The sequence below is a fragment of the Euphorbia lathyris genome, chromosome 3, assembly GCF_963576675.1.
Source record: "Euphorbia lathyris chromosome 3, ddEupLath1.1, whole genome shotgun sequence".
In the NCBI taxonomy this organism is placed as follows: Eukaryota; Viridiplantae; Streptophyta; class Magnoliopsida; order Malpighiales; family Euphorbiaceae; genus Euphorbia; species Euphorbia lathyris.
The window spans coordinates 71,648,828-71,658,231 of NC_088912.1; the positions used below are offsets into that span (position 1 = coordinate 71,648,828).

The 9,404-nt window shown below is 35.7% G+C and overlaps 1 non-coding gene across 1 annotated transcript; it reads left to right on the forward strand.

Moving 5' to 3' along the window:
• The first annotated feature begins 6,668 nt into the window (after positions 1–6,668).
• Positions 6,669–6,775, forward strand: LOC136225044 (small nucleolar RNA R71). Its single transcript, XR_010686782.1, has one exon. It is a non-coding gene; the product is annotated as a small nucleolar RNA R71 (small nucleolar RNA).
• The last annotated feature ends 2,629 nt before the right edge of the window (positions 6,776–9,404 follow it).

Here is a 9,404-nt window from a genome sequence, read left to right on the forward strand (position 1 = left end):
GAAGTTAAATGAATCATATTTAAGGAACTTGAAATGCAATTATTAACATTTAATTAGTCATGAATAGATTAAGTTTGCATTTAATTGATTCAATGGTCTAAATTCATGAAATTAAAATGCAACCATATAACCAAAATCGAAATATAGTGCAAAAAGAAATTTTATTTATTAACATTTATGTACATATATTTACAAACAATATAAAACACAAACTATGCTAAAAATTCGTCCCTTTTAATCGGGATTTTCTTAGCCCTAAATCGATCAATTTTCAACTGCACGAAGGCTTGTCGTTCTTGTGCAGAAAGAAAATTTGGTCCTGATCGAAAAACTTGCTTCACTAGACCTTCAAATTCTAAAAATTCATAGTCTAGCATCGGGAAAGATTCAGCATCACTCCAAGGAACAGAAATACTTCCCTTGGTCCCTAGAATTATTCCACATATAATATTCCCGAACCCAACCTTCTTAGCCTTGGATCTAGATGCGGCAACAAGACCCTCCATCAGAATTTTTGAAGAATCAACCACATTGCCTTGAAATATATCACCAAGGACATAAAGATCAGATTCTTGGACGACACTACTGAACGTGCGACGGAACAGGCTGTGACTCAGAAACTTATGCAAATATAGTATAGAGTTGGAATTGAAAGACTTATTATACGCAAGTTTTGGGTGGAAAGGCCAGATACCGGTGAGCATTCGCCAAATATCAGTGGACGTCATATCTCTTCCATGATGGCGTTTGGTAGCATCCTTCAAAGGAAAACCAAACCAAGCATGCAATTCAGGATATCCAAAAGTGAAAGTTTTGCCATCCCGACGAAAACTGAGACGCACACGACGCTTGTTAACAAAACGCACAGTGCAGAAAAACTCTAACACCCAGTCTCCAATTATAGGAAACTTCATATCGACAAATCTGGTCCATCCTAGTCGCTCCATGTAACGACTCATATCTTCCTTAATTCCTAATTGATCATTAAGAAAATCGTCCATGTACAGCATTCCGACAAAGAAAGTGTATCGAAGTTTCAGGAAGCGCCTTCCCTCATCGTGATTGAAGATGGGAAAGTTACATCCATAACGCTCTGATATATCCACATGTTTATTGCGTGAAGTAATAACTTTCTTAGATGAAGTGTTTGAGGAAGCCATGATGTTTGGAAAGAGTAAGGAAGAAAAGTTCTGAACTTAGTGTTTGGATTTTATGAATGGTAAGAAAATCAGAGATAGTTCTGATAGAGATGAAAAAGAAAGTGACAGAAAACTGGACCTCTAGTACCTATATATAAGATCCTAGGACGAAAAGAGGTGTTGTTTCGAAGTGAAAAGGCATGAAACAAACCTTTTAGAAATGAGAAAAACTTAGTGTTTCATTCTGAATAGTTACAACTACTGAGAAAAGGTTCAATCTGGGCAAAATTTCCCCCGTGTCGCGACCGAGGATGTTGACCCGCGGTCGCGACACGCTGATTTCCCTGCGAAAATCAGTTGTCAAAACTCTAAACTCCTGATCCTCTACCGAGAATCCTCATCCTCGGTAAGTTCAGAAATTTTTCCCTTCAATTTTCAATCAGAATTCTCAACTGAGAATCTGAAATCCTCTACAAGTCCAGAAATTTTCCTGACTTCTTGCCATGCCTAAATTCTCAACTGAGAATTTGAAATTCTCTATAAGTCCAGAAATATTTCTACCTCATTAAGAATTTCATATATGTGAATTCTCAACTGAGAATCTGAAATTCTCAACTGAGAATCACTGAATTTTCTAATTTTTATGAAATTCCTAAAAATTAATTAAAATCATGACTTGAATATATTTTTTATATATCTAAAATTCTAATAAAATGATATAATCTAAAACAAAACAAAATAAAAATAAAAATAAAAATAATAAAAGAAAAATGAAATGATTTAAATGTCAGGAAATCTTGTTACGAAACTAGTTCCTATTTCGGAAATATTTTTGTAATAGATTTTACATCGATTACCGTTAACTTTGAAACGCTTACCATTAGTTTCCTCAAGTTCCAAAGAACCATAGTCGAACATTTTGACGACTAAATACGGTCCGTCCCATCTAGACTTAAGTTTTCCCGGAAATATACGAAGCCGTGAATTGAATAACAGCACCTTATCTCCAATATTAAAGTGTTTGACTTTAATCTTGGCATCGTGCCATTTTTTCACTTTTTCTTTATAAATCCTCGCATTTTCATACGCTAGATGACGTAACTCATCTAACTCATTTAAATCGAGCAAACGTTTCTTTCCTGCTTGTTGTAAATCAAAATTAAGTTTTCTAATAGCCCAATAGGCTTTATGTTCTAATTCAACTGGTAAATGACATGCTTTTCCATACACCAAACGGTACGGAGTCATTCCTATTGGTGATTTAAATGCAGTACGGTATGCCCATAGCGCATTATTGAGTTTTTGTGACCAATCTTTTCTTGATGACGAAACAGTTTTCTCTAGAATCCATTTGAGTTCTCTATTTGAAATCTCCGCCTGACCATTCGACTGAGGATGGTATGGCGTTGACACGCGGTGGCGTACTCCATATTTTTTCATAAGCATATCGAAATTCCGATTTATGAAATGGGTACCGCCATCACTAATAACGTACCTAGGACAACCGAATCTACAAAATATATCGTCAAGAAAAGTAATAACTACTTTAGAATCATTCGTAGGGGTTGCAATTGCTTCAACCCACTTTGAAACATAATCAACGGCTACTAATATGTAAGTTTTACCATTGGAAGGCGGAAAAGGTCCCATGAAATCAATTCCCCACATGTCGAAGATTTCAACTTCCAACACGTTTTTTAGGGGCATCTCATCTTTCCTTCCTAAATTTCCCGTTCTTTGGCATTTATCACAACGAGTAATAAATGAACCAACGTCCTTAAACATTGTAGGCCAAAAGAAACCACATTCTAATATTTTAGCTACCGTTTTATTAACTCCATTATGTCCTCCATACGAGCTGGAATGACATTCTGTTATTATAGATTCATATTCATTTTCTCCAACACATCTCCTAATTATCCCGTCACCACATGATTTAAATAGAAAGGGATCTTCCCAATAATATTGTTTAATATCGAAGAAAAATTTCTTCCTCTGTTGGGGAGATAATCCTTCCGGAACGATATCGGTTGCAAGATAATTAGCAAAATCTGCATACCATGGTGACATGATACTTTCTACATGATAGAGATGTTCATCGGGGAAATCATCTCGTATACCGACAGTTTCACCTATAGGACCGTTTTCATCTTCTAGTCTTGATAGATGATCGGCGACAAGGTTTTCTACCCCTTTTTGTCTTTAATTTCTATATCAAATTCTTGTAACAACAAAACCCATCTAATCAGACGCGGTTTTGCATCTTTCTTAGCAAACAGATAACGTAAAGCTGCATGATCTGTATAAATAATAACTTTAGATCCTAATAAGTATGACCTAAACTTATCACATGCAAATACTACAGCTAACATCTCTTTTTCTGTTGTTGTGTAATTTAACTGTGCACCGGACAATGTATGACTTGCATAATAAATAACATGTAATTTTTTATCCTTTCTTTGACCTAAAACACATCCTACTGCTAGGTCACTTGCATCACACATGATTTCAAAAGGCAAATCCCAATCGGGTTTAGCAATTATGGGCGCACTGACTAAGGCTGTTTTCAATGTTTCAAAAGCTTTAATACAATCTTCATTAAAGTCGAAGGTTGAATCCTTCATAAGTAAATTAGTAAGTGGTTTGGAAATCACAGAAAAGTTTTTTTATAAATCTTCTGTAAAAACCTGCATGTCCTAGAAAAGATCTTACTCCCTTGACAGTTGTTGGTGGGGGTAATTTTTCTATTACTGAAGTTTTTGCTCTATCCACTTCTAATCCCTTTTCAGATATTTTATGACCTAAAACAATTCCTTCGTCGACCATGAAATGACATTTTTCCTAATTTAATACCAAATTTGTTTCTTCGCATCTAGAAAGAACTCTATCTAAGTTTTTTAAACATGCATCAAAAGAATCTCCATAAACTGAAAAATCATCCATAAATACTTCCATGATATCTTCGATGAAATCATTAAAAATTGCAGTCATGCAACGTTGAAAAGTTGCTGGTGCATTACATAAACCAAAAGGCATTCTTCTATATGCAAATGTTCCATAAGGACATGTGAAGGTTGTTTTATCTTGGTCATCCGGGTAAATATATATTTGAAAGAATCCGGAATAACCATCGAGAAAACAATAAAATGCATGACCGGCTATCCTTTCGATCATTTGATCGATGAAAGGTAAAGGAAAATGATCTTTCCTAGTTGCCTTATTTAGGTTCCTATAATCTATACAAACCCTCCAACCGGTGGTGGTTCGCGTAGGTATTAATTCACCTTCATCATTCCTTACTACAGTTATACCTCCCTTTTTGGGTACACAATGGATTGGACTAACCCATTCACTATCCGAAATAGGATAAATGATTCCATTGTCTAAAAGTTTAGTAATCTCATTTTTTACTACTTCTTTCATGTTCGGATTTAAACGTCTTTGTCTATCCGCTTTAGGTGGCTTATCTTCTTCTAAGTGAATCCTATGCATTACAATACTAGGATTAATCCCTTTTAAATCTGAAATCTACCATCCCATACTTCCTATTCTATTTCTAACAACTTCTTTCAATTTTTCTTCTTGATTTTCTGTTAATTTGTTAGAGATGATTATAGGTAGAGTATCACTTCCGCCTAGGAAAGTGTATCTCAGATGGTTTGGTAGTTCTTTAAGTTCTAATTTAGGTGGAACTATTACTGAAGGCGGAACTGGTCCATCTTCTCGAATCAAAGGCTCTGGGTCCTTATCTTCCAATTCTTCACCCATTACAGGTTCTATTATTTCTTCTCTTTGAACAATGTCATTAACACATTCTTCAATTAAATCAAGCTTCATACAAGCGAAATCCTCCATAGGATATTTCATCGCTTGATTCATACCGAACTTGATCTTATCGTCACCTATTCGTAAAACTACTTTTCCTTCCGACACATCAACTAGAGCACGTCCCGTGTTCATGAATGGTCTACCAAAGATTAGCGGACAATTAGCATCATAAGCAAAATCTAAGATAACAAAATCAGTAGGAAAAATAAATTTGTCAACTTTTACCAAAACGTCTTCAATTATACCATATGGTCTTTTAGTGGATTGATCCGCTAATTGCAAAACCATATTGGTACGCTTGATGTCTTCTTCTAATCCTAATTTCTCAAAAATAGACAATGGCATCAAGTTTATACTAGCTCCTAAATCACAAAGACAACTTGGGAATTCCATATTTCCCAAAGTACACGGAATGGTAAAGCATCCGGGATCTTTGAGTTTAGTAGGTAATTTGCTTGATACTATCGAACTACATTCTTCAGAAAGTGAAATGGATGAAATTCCTTCCCAACTAATCTTTTTTGAAATTAAATCTTTCAAGAATTTTCCATAGTTAGGAATTTGCGTAATTGCATCCATGAATGTTAAATTTATATGTAAATTTTTAAGTTTATCTAAAAATGATAACAGTTGTTTATCATGGTCCTTATTTCGGACCCTGTGTGGAAAAGGTGGCTTTGGTACAAAGGGTTTCGGATTAGAGTCAATTGGTGTATCTTTTTGTTTTAATGTATCTTCTTTGGATTTTGGTAAATCATTTCCAGGTAAAGTTGAAATTCCGGGCATTTCCGGACCTAAGTAGTTTTTCCCACAACTGACTGGGAAAGCTTGACTGAAGCTTTTATGGCCAGATTTGAAAGGCCAGAAGAGGAGCCCAGGTCTCGTCCCTTTTTGTCGAGGAGGGGCTTCGACGAACGAAGAGTGATAGCCTTAACATGCTCTTTCGGATTTTCTTCTGTTTGGCTGGGAAGACTTCCCTCTTTGCGGGATGGAATTGATTTAGCAAGTTGTCCAATTTGAACCTCCAAATTATGGATGCTAGATGATTGGTTTTTGATAAGCTGATCGAATTTATTTTCGATCCGTTTAAAACCATCGTCTTGATTACTTACCTTTCCATTCATAGCATCTATAAATTTGTCGATTTTTGAAGATAAAGTGCTAATCGTATCTCTTGTTTGATTTTGATAATTGTTTATACGATATTGATTAGCATTTGCATTATTATTATTATTATTACCATCTTTCCAGTTAAAGTTAGGATGATTTCTCCATCCAGGATTATAAGTATTAGAATAAGGATTAGTAGTTTGGTTTTGTCCTTGGAAAAAATTTACCTGTTCTATCTCGTTCATACCTTCGTAGTCAATGTCTCTCTGGATCGGATCATTAGGATCGCATGGTGCCATAAATTTATCAATTTTGTGCGATAAGGCAGAAAATTGGGCTTGTAACATTGCTACAGGATCAAGATTCATTATACCTTTAACCGATGATGTACATGAGGATGATGGTTTCGCCGTTGGTATATGTCCACGCTCTGCGGGCCACATACTGCTGTTGATTGCCATTTCCTCCAAAAGTTCTCTTGCTTGGGCGGACGTCTTCTTCATAAATAACCCTCCAGACATAGCATCTAATGAACCTCTAGTCGTAGGATTTAATCCATTATAGAATGTCTGCATTAAAACTACATCTGGCAATTGGTGGTGTGGGCATAAACGTTGAAGTTCTTTAAAACGTTCCCAAGCTTCATAAAGAGTTTCACTATCATTTTGTGTGAAAGATGTCAACTCTTTGATGACTCTTGCGGTTTTTGCTAAGGGAAAATATTTTTGTAAAAATGCTTGGGCTAATTGGTCCCAAGTTTCAAATGTTGCAGCAGGCATAGAAGTTAACCAAATTTTTGCCTTATCCTTCAAAGTGAAAGGAAAGAGGCGAAGTTTGATTGCTTCTGCTGTTACATCAGTAATTTTAAAAGTGTCACAAATTTCTAAGAAATTTGTCAAATGTGCATTAGGGTTTTCGTTAGGCAATCCGTAAAACGTTACGTTATTTTGCAACATATTAAGCAAAACAGGCTTAATTTCAAATTGATTTGCGTTTATACGGGGTCTAACTACGCTATTAGTTACACCGGCCATTCCTAGCCTAGCGTAATCCATAAGTGTCGGTGGATCGGCCATAATTTCTGGCTGGACTACTTTAGTTTTTAAGGGTGTTTTGTCTTTGTTTTTGTTGTTTTTCTTGTTTTTCTTAAGTGTTCTTTCAATTTCTGGATCAAAAGGATCTGGTGGCGTGCCCGAATTTCGTGAACTGCGCATCAACTTGAAATTGTAACACGAGCCAAACTACCTTCAAAACAAAATTGAAAGCAAATATGTTATAAAACTGAAAATAAATAAAATATAAAAGTTGTATAAAAATAATGTATAAACCTAGATTCGAAAATAAAATGCGAAAAATAAAAATTTTGTCAAAACTTTTGGCGTATCCCCGGCAACGGCGTCAAAAACTTGTAGAGCGATTTCCGCAAGTGCACGGTTTCGCTTGTAGTAATAAAAATATCGATCCCACAGAGATACGTTTTTTAACGAAAAACTTATTTTTGAATCTTTAATTTCGAACTTGTTAGATTTATAAAATGTAAATAAAAAGTGAAAATTGGATTAATTGAATTTAGGAAATTTATTTGATTGAATTTGAAAACTTTGAGTATTTGAAAATGCTGGAATAAGATTATATATTTAGAATAAATCGATTGTTAGAAAGATCTTTTGATTTTAAGGATAAATTTTACAAAACAGGAACATTTAGAACTTATTAGAAAAAGGAATGAATTTGTTCATTTGCATTAAGCAAAGAAAACAACTTAAACTTTGTATTATTATGATGATGAAATAAATGACGGAACCTCTAATTAATTGGCTTTGAACGCGACAAAACCCTTTCGGGATAGTTGCCCTTACTCAAATTAACACTCTTTCGAGATGATAATTTGCCTAAGTGTTCAACAAAGTTTCCTTGTAATGATTTTGAATTCAAGTGCATATTAATGAAAACACCAGCCTCACTTATATTGGATTGGTTACCATAAGTGCTGCATAACGATTTGTCGAATAGAACGGACTTTATTAGATGAAATGTAAATTGATACAAGTTTACAGAGAATAAGGAGCATCGAGTTCTTCGAGGGCGTGCAAGTGAAGGGCTTGATCGGTTCCGCTTCCTTGGGTTTCCTAGGAGGTTGTCAGGCTCGGGGGCGAACACTTTACTCAATCTTCTCGCTGTAACTTCGTAATAGGGATTCGGTCGGCCACTACCATGATGCAAACTAAAACTGGAACAATGTCTAAACGCTACTGAGTTGTAATTAAACTATAAACAATATGTGTACCTCATCTTGTTTTGTACAGAATCTAATTTCTAACTCTCGAAATGTTTTTACTTAGAACTTCGACATAAGTTCTACGCTCTGATTTCTATATCTATATTATAGCAATTCATTACACTTTTTCTCAACATCAACTCTTTATTTATAGATGTTGAAGGGTTGTGTTTGAAGTGATGTATCCGTTGGTTAAGAGTCGTGTCCGTTGTGAAAGGACGTCTTTATCCACTTGAACGAACGCGTTTCTTGGATTTTCAGCATGTGTTAAATGCTCTTGGTGAATTTCTGCACTTACCCAGGATAGTAATCCGCGGCCGTGAATGACGTAGCACTGAGCTGAGCGACGGACGAAGGGGAGAATTGGTTGTACCGCGCGTGTCGCGACCGCGGGTCTAGGATCCACTGTCGCGGCCCGGCAGGTTTTCCTACTTCTTGCTTTCGTTCGTGTCCTCGACTTGGCGCTTTCGATTTACATCGTCTTTGACTCCTTTTGAAGGGTTTTTCTTCTGTTTTAGATCCTTTTTCGTTCCTATTTGGATTTTACCAAATATTCAAGTACCTTGCAAGAAAGAAAGATATTCGAAAGTAAAAGTAATCTAAACAGATATAAATAACACAAATTCGTAATAAAAATGATGTAAATGTTAATGATATTTTAGGTATATTTTGGGCTTAACAGTCAGCACGGCCGAGTGAGGCGTAAGACAGCTTTAGTCAGGTACTAACTAGAAATGTTTTACTTGTGAGTTGGGAAATGACACTTTTGTGGTCAGCTTCCAACTCAGCACTCTGATTTACTCAGTGTCAGTTCAAACAGTTTATATACTGAGTAAATATAGCAAACAACACATACATATATATATTGAAAGAGAGTTAGAGATTACTCAGCACGACTTATCCTGGTTCGGCCTCTCTGCCTACGTCTAGTCCCCAGAGTCCCTCCGGGCTTTTTAAATCTAATACTGAGCTCTTTAAAGGTAGAGCACAAACCGTTTACAAGGCAGTTGAATATGCAAGAGTATCGTCCTCTATTCGTCTACTCAAAT